The 13,397-nt window shown below is 46.6% G+C and overlaps 1 long non-coding RNA gene across 1 annotated transcript in view; it reads left to right on the top strand.

Moving 5' to 3' along the window:
* Positions 1–1,718: 1,718 nt before the first annotated feature.
* LOC137563178 (uncharacterized) overlaps positions 1,719–13,397 on the top strand; it is a 56,367-nt gene continuing 44,688 nt past the window's right edge. Inside the window, exons 1-2 of the long non-coding RNA XR_011030282.1 lie at positions 1,719–1,853; positions 2,387–2,537. This is a non-coding gene — a long non-coding RNA (uncharacterized lncRNA). The remainder of the gene's footprint in view (positions 1,854–2,386; positions 2,538–13,397) is intronic.

Genomic DNA, 13,397 nt, shown 5'->3' with positions numbered 1-13,397 from the left:
TTTTGACGGACAAAAGGCCCCAAAAAGCAGGACACTCAAAATTTTGGACGGACAGGGGGCGGAGTTGGGGGTGGAGTTAAAAGCGCACTTTTAAGTAGAGTTGTGGGTGGCTCTAAGCTCTGGCCATTATTATTATTTTAAATATTTATATAGCCAGGGCTGTGGAGTCGGAGTCGAGGAGTCAGAGCAATATTTGGGTACCTGGAGTCAGTGGTTTCATAAAAGGCATCGGAGTTGGATGACTTTTGTACCAACTCCACAGCCCTGTATAAAGCAATGACATCTTCTGCAGCACTTTACAGGGTACATAGTCATGTCACTCAATCCTCAGAGGAGCTCACAATTTAATCCGGTCATAGTCTAATGTCCTACCATATTATTAGGTATTTAAATAGCACTTAAATCTGCGGCAGCAATTCACAGAGTAAATTATCATGCCACTGAATGTCCTCAGAGGAGCCCACAGTCTACTCTAATCCAGGGGTGGGCCAACTTTTGACTCAAGGGCCACATTGGGTTTTTCACGTTTGATTGGGGGGGTTGGACCAGAATAGGAGTGCGGCGCTTATGCGCGCCGTGGCAAAGAATTGGTGTGGCCATGACAGGATGTGGGCTGAGCTAACTGTTATGTAACAGAGTAACACAAATACAGTGGACGCAAGTTCTCTCCTAAAACACAGGTAAAGTGACCCTAAAAGAAATTAGACAATGTTCCACCACCCACAAATAACAACCTAGGACAGCGAAGCACGTACGCCAAGCGCATGCGCATAGGATAGCTGTCTGAAAGTGCATGGGACAGCAGGAGCACACAATACAGGTAAGAACAGACAAGTGATTTTGGGGAGCATTTGGATAGACTGCTTCTAAATATGGATGCTTGGCAACCCTGGTCAGCCATCTACCTCAGAGGGGTAGATTATTATGGCATTTTTCATATGTCCAAATCTTGCCTTGGTGGTGCAGTGAGGTTTTATTGTAAGGTGCATTTATTTCCTATTACATGATTCACTGAGAAATGGCTGATATAATTTATGTATCTCCTTTATGTAACTATAATAGAAAATACATGCACCTCACAATAAAACAAACGTTTTGTGTGCAATACTAGACAGCAATAGTACACTAAGTTGCACAGCATTACTTTAGGGCAGATTTTCATCCATTATTAGCATTGTGTGAGACATGCAGCCCTGCCTTGCTTGTCAGGGCTCTGCATCGTGTCACACACACCATAAGCAGAGGAATTCTGTGTCATCTGCTCCTGGCTGCAGAGGTCATATACCCCCGGAGCAGAGGACACAGTCTCACAGGAATTACACTAATTTATACCTGGTTGGCTGAGATCTAAAGAACACGGCTGTGAATGGTAAACAGTTCTTTCTCCTGACCTGTTGTGCTACTGTCTGCTACAGTAGACGGAGTTTGTGGAGGGCGAGCTCTGTCGGCTGGCTGCCTCTCTCATTGGCTGGAAGAAGGCACCAGCATAAAAAAAGAAGGCTCCTGATTGGTGGGCGGGAGGTAAGGGAAAAATAGAAGCTCCTGATTGGTGGGCGGGAGGGAAGGGGAAAATAGAAGCTCCTGATTGGTGGGCGGGAGGGAAGGGGAAAATAGAAGCTCCTGATTGGTGGGCGGGAGGGAAGGGGAAAATAGAAGCTTCTGATTGGAGGGCAAGGGAAAAAGTTTTTATCAGGGCAGCCGCAGGGGACCAGGCTGCCTATAGTAGCAGTGTCAGAGAGTTATTTTAACGGACGCCTGTCCCAAAAGGACGGGCAGTACGGACAGGGGAAATTTCATGTCTTAATTACGGACTGCCCGTCCTTAGACGGACGGTTGGCAACCCTGATAGGGAGGTGAAGAGTGTGTAATATGTGTAATATGTAGCCCCCTTCTGGTTACTTATATTTCATTTAGTGACTTCAGATCTAGATAGACATCTGATGTGTAAGGCTTGTTTTCATTGAAGCGCAGAGTCCTGTGGTTTCGCATCACTCCCGGTGGGTGGGCGGGGCTTGCGATCCCATTTATTACTGAATGGGAACACGGGCTAAAGCGCCCCGAAATGCAGCAAACCATGCACAGCAAATTAGCGCTGAATCACCGCGCATGATTAGAAACGGCAGACATTGCAATCTATGCACTGTCTGCTGTCCCTGCGATTGCGTTTTCATAAGTGTGCATAAAAGTGCACTATATGGAAACGAGCCCTTATTTTGTATTTAGTGCCAGTAGAGAGGGTTAGCATACAGCTGACTTCCATGCATCCAGATTTGCTTGCCAACGCTGTCCCTTTTTTCTGTATCAATACAAATGTCTCTAAATATCTGTTTTTGCCTAGAAAAAGTGTGATCACCTGACCAGCCTCCTCTTCTTCTCCCTGTCCCAGGCCGCTCCACAATGTTCATCCCATTGGCATTCTGGGACATACAAATCTGCCATGGCACTCTATAGGGCTCTACATCATTACCTTTGGATGCAGCCCCTGGCTCACCAGAAACAAGAAACACTGAGGACTACATTGTCTCTGAGAAATAAAGGTATGAAAGACCATCTCTGAGTGAAACAAAGCAGAAAGAAATGAATACCTTAAGGCCCCTGTTTCCATTAGGGGTTTTTGTGCCTGACTTCACATGCACAAATCTAAATTCAGAATTGCAGCCTATTGAAATCAATGGGCTACTTCCCAATTTGTGTGCATGAAAAAAACAGAAGCACCTATTTTCTTTCTCTGCAGGCGACTTTGACAGCCAATTGACCAACCAATCCGATTATTATTATCGAATTGGTTGAAAATTGGTGCCCTCAAGTGCAGTCCCGATCGATGATACGACCGATTTCGGGCTGAAAGTTGGTTGCTCGGGTGGCCGGCGTTACGGTGGCCGATTTTGGAACGAGCAACGACACCACTGCCCCACTAATGTATAAATGTGCCCCCTCCCCAGTGTGTGCATTTATACATTACCTGTCCTGTAGCAGCCTCCGCGCAGTGTCTGTAACCTCCGGGTGGCCTCCGTACATGCCACTAGCGCATAGCGTGTAACGTCAGACACTATGCGCCAGTGGTATGCACAGAGAGCTGCCCGGAGGTTACGGACACTGCGCGGAGGCTGCTACAGGACAGGTAATGTATAAATGCACACACTGGGGGGGGGGGGGGGGCACATTTATACATTAGAGGGGCGGACGCGGACAGCCATAAACTACTTTACTCTAGGAAGCCCAGTTCTCTGCCAGGACAGGATAGAAATAAACCAAAGTCAATAGTTCTTATATTTCAGCACTCTTACACACAGTGACAGATTACATTCAGCTGAGACAAAACAATAAATCTGCTTTTTGAAGTTTTGAACCATAACAACATAAAACTGTGAGATATCTAAAAGTCATTTTTTTAGGAGTAGGAGGATATATACAATTTTTTTACCTCTTCACTTAAGTGTCACTTTAAATGACAGGTAGCGTGTCCCCTGAATAACATCAGTATGTCCTCCAAATCAGGTGATTAAGGGCTCTTTTCCACAAGCAGTTGATAGGCAGTGAAAAGACTGTCGAACTCTCACAACTGCGTGCTGCTGCCTGGCAATTGCTCACTGCTGCTGGGTAACTGCTCACTGCTGCTGGGTAACTGCTCACTGAGTGCGCAGTTCAGCAGCCTGTGGAAAAGGGCCTTGAGGGCTCATTTCCACTATCGCGAATTCGCATGCGTTTATCACATGCAAATTCGCATAGCAATACAAGTGAATGGGACTGTTTCCACTTGTCAGGATTCCTGTGCGTTTTTCTGTGCAGAAAAAATTCGGATGGCAGAGCCATCAGAATTCGCATACCGCTATGCGAATCGCATACAATGCATTTAATAGGAAATTTGCATGCGGTTTGGGTATGCGAATTTTCATGGAAAAAGCAATGGAAGAAACAATGGAAAAAGCACACCAGCACTGCCATGGTTAAATTCGCATACATCGTCATCCATGCGAATTCGCATGCGACTTCGTAGGAAAATTCGCATACACCCGCATGCGAAATTCGCATCCGCATGCGAATTTTTACAGCGGCGATTCGCACCGCACAAGTGGAAATGCAGCCTGAAGGAAACCTAAAGCAAAAAGAAAACAGTTTCACTTCTCGGGGGTTTTCTAGCAGCCCCTGCAGCTGCCCTGTACTCGTGCCGTGATCCTGCCATGCTCCAGTCACCCGCAGCGCCCCTCTTTCAGCTGGATGCACAGCTCCGGTCCATGTGCCTCCTGATCGCACCCCTGTGGACAGGAGCTCTCTGCGCATGTGTAGTGCAGAAAAATCTATACTTTGTATGTACAGAATGCTCCTGGCAATGGGAGCGCTATGGAGGATATGAGCGGCCGGCGCATGCACAGGGGCAACTGACTGGCTAGGTTGTCTGACTGAAAGAGGGGCACGCAGGTGACTGGAACATTGCACAATCACGGCGTGGGCACAGGGTGGTTGCAGGGGTCGGTTGAAGCCCCAGGTAAGTTACTTTTTTTATTTTCGCTTTAGGTTCACTTTAAACCGCTATATTCTCAAAATAAACATTTGCAATTGCATGATCACAAATTACATAAGCAACATGTCCACATATAACATAATTAAAGGACAACTCAAGCGAGAGGGATTTAGAGGCTGCCAGATTTACTTCCTTTTAAACAATACCAGTTGCCTGGCACCCCTGCTGGTCTATTTGGCTGTAGTAGTGTCTGAATCAAGCCAGAAACAAGCATGTAGCCAATCTGTCAGATCTGACAATAATGTCAGAAACATTATGCCACCACTAAAGAAGGAAAGTCATGAAGCAGAATATTCAACTATAAATAATATCAACTTAAAGTGCCTAGCATCGATATTAATGTTTAAAGTATGCACCGTGCCAACAAAATAGAACAATTATATAACAAAGAAAAAATTGGCTCTTGGGTGCATACCAAAAACTTTTATTATAGTATCAAAAACATAAACAACACAACATAAATAACACTGCACATACAAGTCATATAAAAGGACCTAAAACCAGAACCACCCTACCCACAAAAAGATACCCCAGGGAGGCTGCAGTCCTCCTTATTATCAAAAAGAAATGGGAATCAGCACAAAAAAGCTGAAGTCCTGGTATTAAAGTGTACTTATAAGATCTTCACAACAAGTGGAAACACAAAAGCAAACAACTTCCTTGTTGCGTATAACAACAACAACAAATAACATTTGTAAAGCGCTTTTCTCCCGTGGGACTCAAAGCGCATAAGCATGGCTCCGACCATCGTGGTACAGAGGAAGAATTTTATAAATCTGGAAATGCCAGGCTAAACAGGTGGCTTTTCAGTCTGGATTTGAATAGCTCCAGGGATGGTGCTGTCTTTACTGGGTGTGGTAGGGAGTTCCAAAGAGTAGGGGCAGCATGACAGAAGGCTCTGTCTCCAGATTTTTTTGAGGTGCACTCTGGGAGTGACCAAGTTTATAGAACTTGCTGATCTGAGGTTGTGAGAGGTGTGGTGCAGCTTCAGCAAGTCCTTCATGTATCCAGGGCCCAGATTGTGCAGGGATTTGAATGTCAGCAGTCCAATCTTGAAGAGTATTCTCCATTCTACTGGTAGCCAGTGCAGTGAGCGAAGGATCGGTGTAATGTGACAGTGGCGAGGCTGGTTTGTTAGCAATCTGGCAGCAGCATTCTGCACTAATTGCAGGCGACGCAGGTCCTTTTTGGGGAGGCCAGCATAAAGGGCATTGCAGTAGTCCAGCCGTGATGTGATGAAGGCGTGGACTAGGGTTTGAAGATCCTCTGGGGGAATCAGATGTTTAATCTTTGCAATGTTCTTCAGATGAAAGAAGGAAGATTTAACTACAGATGAAATTTGGTTTCTGAAACTCAATTCCCCATCGATTAGTACGCCAAGGCTGCGCACAAGGTTGGAGCTGTTTATGTCTGAATTCCCAATCCTGATTGGTGTTGCTTTAGGATAGAGCTGTTTTGATGGCGAGCACTGGCTTAGGACAAACAGGACCTCAGTTTTGTCAGCATTCAGTTTCAACCAGTTATCATTCATCCATGCCTGAAGCTCAGCTAAGCAAGAGTTTATTTTTGGGGTAGGGTCTGTTCCACCAGGTTTGAAGGACAGGTATAGCTGTGTGTCATCGGCGTAGCAGTGGTACGTCAGGCCATGTCGTTGGATAAGTGTACCGATTGGCAACATGTAGATTGCAAACAGCAGAGGGGATAGGATTGATCCTTGTGGCATTCCGAATTGTAGAGGTGCAGGTTTGGACATTATAGGTCCTAGGGATACTCTCTGTGTTCTGTCAGTCAGGAATGATCTGAACCACTGGAGGACTGATCCACTGATGCCACAGTACTCCTGCAGTCTGTTAAGCAGGATTTTATGGTCAACTGTATCAAAAGCAGCTGAGAGATCCAACAGGATTAGGATGGAGCATTCCCCTCTGTCCCTTGCCATGAGCAGATCGTTGCAGACTTGGATGAGGGCTGTTTCACAGCTGTGGTGTTTCTTAAAGCCAGATTGTAGAGGGTCCAGGATGTTGTTTACTGACAGCCTGGTTTCAAGTTGCAGATAGACAGCCTTTTCAATAACTTTACCTAAGAAGGGGAGGTTGGAGACAGGTCTGTAGCTGCTCATAGCATCTGGATCCATGGAAGGTTTTTTAAGAAGGGGCTTGATGATTCTTTCTTTTAGAGAGGTAGGAAACCTCCCTCCTTGCAGAGAGCAATTTACTATTTTGTGAAATGCTGGACCAAGCAGGTCAGGGCATTTCAGCATATGTTTAGTTGGTCCAGGGTCCAGGTCGCAGGTTGTCTGGCGGAGACGACAGAGGATGTCTGAGATCTCTTCCTCACTAATACTTTTGAAGTCAGTCCAGGGTGTTAGGTTGTTTTTGCAGCTATTTCCATTAGTTGCATGAGTCTTGGGTGCTGTGGACTGAATGAGAGACCGAATAGAAGATACTTTTTCAGCAAAGTAGCAAGCAAATTTCTCACATAGCTCCTTTGAGGGAGTTATAGTGGGTTTTAGACAGGATGGATTACATAGTCTATCAACTGTGCGGAATAGTTGGGCTGGTCTGTTGGCGGCCTTTGCGATCTCCTGTGATAGGTAGGAGGATTTTTTCTTGGTGATCGCATTTTGGTAGCTTTCCAGGTGAGAGACAAGGGTGTGTTTATCTTTTGAATTCTGAGATTTTCGCCACTTCCTTTCTAGTCTGCGCACTTCTTTCTTTATGTTGGCGTATGTTGGCAAAGTTGGAAAAGATGGTTATAGAAACTTATGGGTTAGTAGGTATATCAGTAGAAGGACTCCCCTTCACATGCTTAATAGTCTCACTCGCAGCTTGACAACATCAGAGAATAGCATGTGCATGCAGATGATGAAAAGTTCTTATATCAGAGCAAAAGATTAGCGCATGCAAAGCAAAGCGTAATTGTCATCTTTAGAGGACCCATTCGCAGTCCAAATAGCATAATCAAGAGGAGATATCTTCACATAAAGTATATCCACACAATCTTCCATCAGTATTGCAACATCAAAGCAGAGGATTAGCACATGCAAGGCAAAGCGTAATTATCATCTTTGGAGGACCCACTCGCAGTCCAAACAGCATAATCAAGGGGAGATATCTTCACATGAGGTATATCCACACAATCTTCCATCAATATTGCAACATAAGACAGATGAACCATTTATAGTTACCAGTCCCATATCGTTTGAAAAGTTAGTCCAAATGAGGGTTTTTTCCAATTGGGGCGGGTGGTTCAAGAGCGCTGAAACCATGACATGTTTCACTGACTATCCATGTCAGCCTCTTCAGATGGACAGCGCTAAGTATAGTCAGAAACACCTGATCTGCTGCATGCAGGTTCAGGGTCTACCGCTAATAGTATTAGAGGCAGAGGATCACCCGGACAGCCAGGCAACTGGAATTGCTTAAAAGGCAATAAATATAACAGCCTCCATGTCCCTCTCACTTCAGTTGTCCTTTAATTAGGCTGCATGATGCCCCCCAATAACCATTAAAGGGAACCTGAATTGAGAGGTATATGAAGGCTGCCATATTTTTCCTTTTAAACAATACCAGTTGCCTGGCAGTCCTCCTAATCCTGTGTCTCTAATACTTTTAAAACTTGAACAAGCCTGCAGCAGATCAGATACTGTGACTGAATTAGCCATATGCTTATTCCAGGGTTTTCACTCAGATACTATGCCATATGATCAACAGGGCTGCCAGGGAACCAGCACTGCTTACAAGGTTCCCTGGTCCCGAGTCCCCTAACTGGCTGCAGAGCGAACTCACCTGACCGGCGACATGCTCCTCCATCAGTCCTTGCACTGCTGTCTTCCTCTCTGCAGGGGCGCGTCTGCACCGTGTGTTCTTATGTAATGATATGCCATGAAGAGGCAGCTAGAGGAAAGACGGGAGCACACATACTGACGGAGGAGCAAGCCGGCCGGACAGGTGTGTTCACTTTGCAGCTGAAAACTCTGCAGAGTACAAGAAAGTTGGGGAGTCCTGGGGGTGTGGCAGCGGGCTCAGGTGCCCTCAGCTTTCCCCTATGAAAATGTCGGCTCTGGGTTTGTGAGGCTGAACCTGAATTTTGCAGAAGCTAAACAGATATGAGAGCTGCAGAATTACACTGCCGGCAGACAACGCATCTTAATTGATCCGTTGTTCCGGACTCTGTTTTATTCGCTGTGCATTTTCCTGCACATTTGTATGTATTGGGCCAAAATGCATAAAAAGTACATGCAGCAGCGCGTTGTGATTTGTGAAAAGCTTTTATTTAAAGGGACCCTGAGCAGTCATAAAACAATAAATTGGTACTTACCTGGGGCTTCCTCCAGCCCACCATAGGCTGCAAGGTCCCCCGGTGTCCTCCTGGCTCCTCTCCCAGGAGGGACTGGGCTGGAGGAAGCCCCAGGTAAGTACCAATTTAACATTTGACTGTTCAGGGTCCCTTTAAAAACACAAAGATGCAGGGCTGGTTTACACTGAATCAGCTGCTTTCAGCTATATCGCAATGTACAATTAATGCCCTGCACAGGTGAAGGAATTTTCCATGTTTCCCCAAAGCCCTGTACACCCTTTCAATCTTGATTGGCCAATCACTGACCAATTTTATCACCTCCATGTAGTATGAGTTTCAACAGATATTGAATACTATGAACAGATTGTCTAAGTAATCTCTCATTACTACACCGATATGGTGAAATTGGTCAGTGATTGGCCAAAGTGTGTACCTGGCTTAAGGCTCAGCTTACATCTATGCATTATAACTGCTGCATGCAATGTATTTGTCCATACAAAAGCGCATGAAAATGCACAGCATCTGGAAGAGAGAGCACAGAACAACTGATCAATTAAAGTGTGTCACTTGTAATCAGCTGCCAATGTAAACCCGGCCATAAAGTGACCCTAAGGGCTGGGACCCGCTATGGCATTTTTGGCAGTGTTTTGGGATCACCGACAATCGCCAGCGATTCCCAAAAACGTTGCCAATGTATCTAAATGGGGCTGAACCCACTATTGCAATTTGAGTTAATCGTAATCGCAGGGCATGCAGCATTTTGAGTGTGTTTGCGCTCAATGCTAAGTATAGAAACGCTGCAAAATCACTTTGAAAATCAATTTCGCAGCAATTTGGGGGTAAATTTAAATAAAAGGCTTTTGTCCGTAGCCCCGCCCCCTAATGGAAGAGGTCATAGGTGTTTCTCTAGGACCAATCAGAGAAGCGTCTGTGATCTCTTCTGCTAGGGGCGGGGCTATGGGCAGAAGCCAGACATCGAGACATCCGGAAAGCATAATTAGCTTTATTTAAAATTCTAAACACTCAGCCACCAAATAGCTGCAAAATTGCTTTTTGAAAACTGTTTTGCAGCACTTCTATACATGCATTGAGCGCCCGAAATGTTGCATGTCATGCGATTGTGATTAACTCTAATTGCAATAGCACTAGTGGGTTCCCTAAATACGTTGGCAAAGAAGTTTTTTTTTTTTTTTTATCACCGGCGATCCAAAAAACACTGCCAAAATCACCCTAGTGGGTCCTAGCCGTAAACATGGCACAATAGCCTTGTGCACACACCTAATTTTCGATTAATCATTTACCCTCTAATATTATTAGCACTGTCCAAATCTCTCATTGAGGGTTGGGAACCCACTAGGCGATGCGTGAAAGGTTGCGTTTTGCTGCATATGCGTTAATGCGTTTTATTAGCGTTTGAGTGCGTTTTAATTGCATTAGCGTTTGCATTTTGCACATGAGTTTTTCTTGCGTTTTACTTTGCTTACATAGAAAAGTGCGTCATTTTAACTGCGGGTGGTCCTGTGAAGTATTGTTACCGCGATACTTCACTTGCGGCTGCTACTATGTTCATTTACATAGTTGTAACTATGTACATTAACATAGTAGCGGCTGCAAGTGAAGTATCGCGGTAACGATACTGGACAGGACCACCCCCAGTTAGTTACGCGCGGTAGACAAAGCAGGCGCTCCTTCACATTAAGCTGCGCTGCTAAGTAGCGCAACTTGATGAATCAGGCCCAAGGGTACACAGAGCTTGTGCCAAACTAAGCGCTTCGCTTCCGATTGGAGGAAGCTAGCGGAGGCGGGAGTGGCGGGGGGATGTAATGGAGAACGATGATTGACAAGCTACAGGTAAATAGCAGGCTAGCGACTAGCCTGGTGCTATTTTCAGAGGGGACAACGGAGCCATGGGGGGATTAGCGGCGGCAATAGAAGGACACAGGGGCATGTCATTGTGCGCAGAACATGCCTCGGCATCCTATTAACCACTTGCCGACCGCGCACTCATACCGCACGTCGGCAAAGTGGCAGCTGCAGGACCAGCGACGCAGTTATGCGTCGCCGGCTGCAGCCTGATTAATCAGGAAGCAGCCGCTCGCGCGAGCGGCTGCTTCCTGTCAATTCACGGCGCGGGGCTCTGTGAATAGCCTGCGGGGCTGCCGATCGCGGCTCTCAGGCTAAATGTAAACACAAGCGAAAATAATCCGCTTTGTTTACATTCGTACAACGCTGCTAACAGTTGCAGCGTTGTACCAGATCAGCGATCTCCGGCCAATAAGCGGCCGGGGATCGCTGTCACATGACAGGCAGGAGCCTGTTAGAGGCTGCACAGGACAGATCCGTTCCTGTGCAGCCTCGGATCTCCGGGAAAGGGAGGGAGGGGGGGAATTTCGCCGCGGAGGGCGGCTTTGAGGTATCCCCCCCCCCCAACCCCCCGCAACACACAGGCAGGCAGGAGCGATCAGACCCCCCCCCCCCCCAGCACATCATCCCCCTAGTGGTGAAAAAAAGGGGGGTGATCTGGTCGCTCTGCCTGCACCCTGATCTGTGCTGGGGGCTGTACAGCCCACCCAGCACAGATCACAGATCAGCTAAAACAGCGCTGGTCCTTAAGGGGGGGTAAAGGGTGGGTCCTCAAGTGGTTAAGCTTGGAAGACTTAGACGCCAAATTCGCCGTCTTAATTACCGTGTACAGTGCTGCGATCAGCAGCAGCGATGTACTGGGGACAGCCGTGTGGTCTGGCTGTCCCCCTGGGGCACTAGAGAGCGATCGTCTCTCATAGGCAGAAGCCTATGACAGCCAATCACCAGGATCTGTTGGTGGGGGGAAAAGGGGGAGGGAATCGTGTGCTGTGTTGTGCGGCCCTGCAGCTTGGCCTTAAAGCTGCAGTGGCCATTTTAGTAAAAATTGGCCTGGTCTTTAGAGGGGTTTACCACTGTGGTCCTCAAGTGGTTAAATATGGATTTTGAAAATCTAGTTTCACTTATATGCTTTCCTCTGCACTGACTGATATAACTGACGCGGTTGCTATGGGCAGCATCTCTGCACTGGCACTGATGTGGTTGGTATGGGCACCATCTCTGCACTGGCACTGACTGATACTGTGCCACCCACATGCATCATGTTCCCATTAGATTAGATAAAGTACCAGTATGGGCTGTTGGCCTGGCGGGGAAAGCACACCTGTCTGCTCAGTGAGAGGCGCCCTGCAGCCATACTACAGAGGCAGTATCAGGAAGCTTGGAAGGCTCCTTTCGCCTGTAGTGTCGGGGGTTGGGGTGAGCAGCACAGGCAGCCTGCTGTGGACAGTACTTCTTCCCTGCAGTGACCTGTGCCATAAACACAGGCCTACCCTGCAGTCACGGATGTACCCAGCAGTCACCTTGCTTTGATGATTAAAGGGGAACTGAAGAGAGAGGTATATGGAGGCTGCCATGTTTATTTCCTTTTAAGCAATACCAGTTGCCTAGCAGCCCTGCTGATCCTCTGCCTCTAATACTATTAACCTTAGCCCCCGAACAAGCATGCAGCATATCAGGTGTTTCAGATTTTAAAGTCAGATCTGACAAGACTAGCTGCATGCTTGTTTCTAGTGTTATTCAGATACTACTGCAGAGAAATAGACCAGCAGGGCTGCCAGGCAGCTGGTATTGATTAAAAGGAAATAAATATGGCAGCCTCCGTATACCTCTTACTTCAGTTCCCCTTTAAACTCCCTATTGTACTGTGTTTACCTAAGCAGCCTGCCATATGCAGCAGCAGCGCCTCTGATCACGTGCAGCTTTGTCTGCAGCCACCTGCATCCATTTACAGCCGCCCTGTCCCTTCTAGCAGCCAAACTACTGTAGTCCCCAGACTCGCAATATACACACAGGCTCTCACAGCCCCAGGGCCGGTTTAAGCAGCATGGGGGCCCCGGGGCAAAGGTAAGTTGGGGGCCTCCTACCCCCCTCGCCCTTCCCATCATAGTCAGCCCTCAGGCTTGTAGTAAACTACATCCACACTAATTGGCCAATCACATCGCTTAGTGCTGTAAGAGAGTACTGTGATTGGAGAACTGCTCCCCTTGAGGAATTGTGCTGGGTTCCCTGAAGTAGACTAGAGCCAAGGATTGTAGTTAGACAATAAATAGTATCATTCTGATTCAGAGCATAACCATACCTCCCAACTTTTTGAGATGAGAAAGAGGGACACTTAAGCCATGCCCCTGCCACACCCTTGATCACGCCCCATCACACCCCTAGTCACGCATACCATAAAGATTTCATGAGAAAAATAGGTTGTTTTATAATTCAAACCACACTGATCCTTTCTATCCTGGTTCATTTTCCTTCATATTAACATTTTAGAATTATTAATATATCAATTTAAAGGATGGGAATAAAGTTTGGAGTCAATCAAACACATTTATTAGTAGTGAAAAATATATATTTACATAGAAAGAGGGACGGGGAAAGAGGGGAGGAGGAAAGAGGGACAGGGATCCCAAAGAGAGACTGTTCCTCCAAAAGAGGGACAGTTGGGAGCTATGACATAACTAATGCAACCTTACTGTTGGGCAATATTTTTTGTTTG

Source organism: Hyperolius riggenbachi, chromosome 3 (assembly GCF_040937935.1).
Source record: "Hyperolius riggenbachi isolate aHypRig1 chromosome 3, aHypRig1.pri, whole genome shotgun sequence".
NCBI lineage: Eukaryota > Metazoa > Chordata > Amphibia > Anura > Hyperoliidae > Hyperolius > Hyperolius riggenbachi.
The sequence above is the reverse complement of the archived record's forward strand: the minus strand, read 5'-3'. Positions and strand labels throughout refer to the sequence as shown.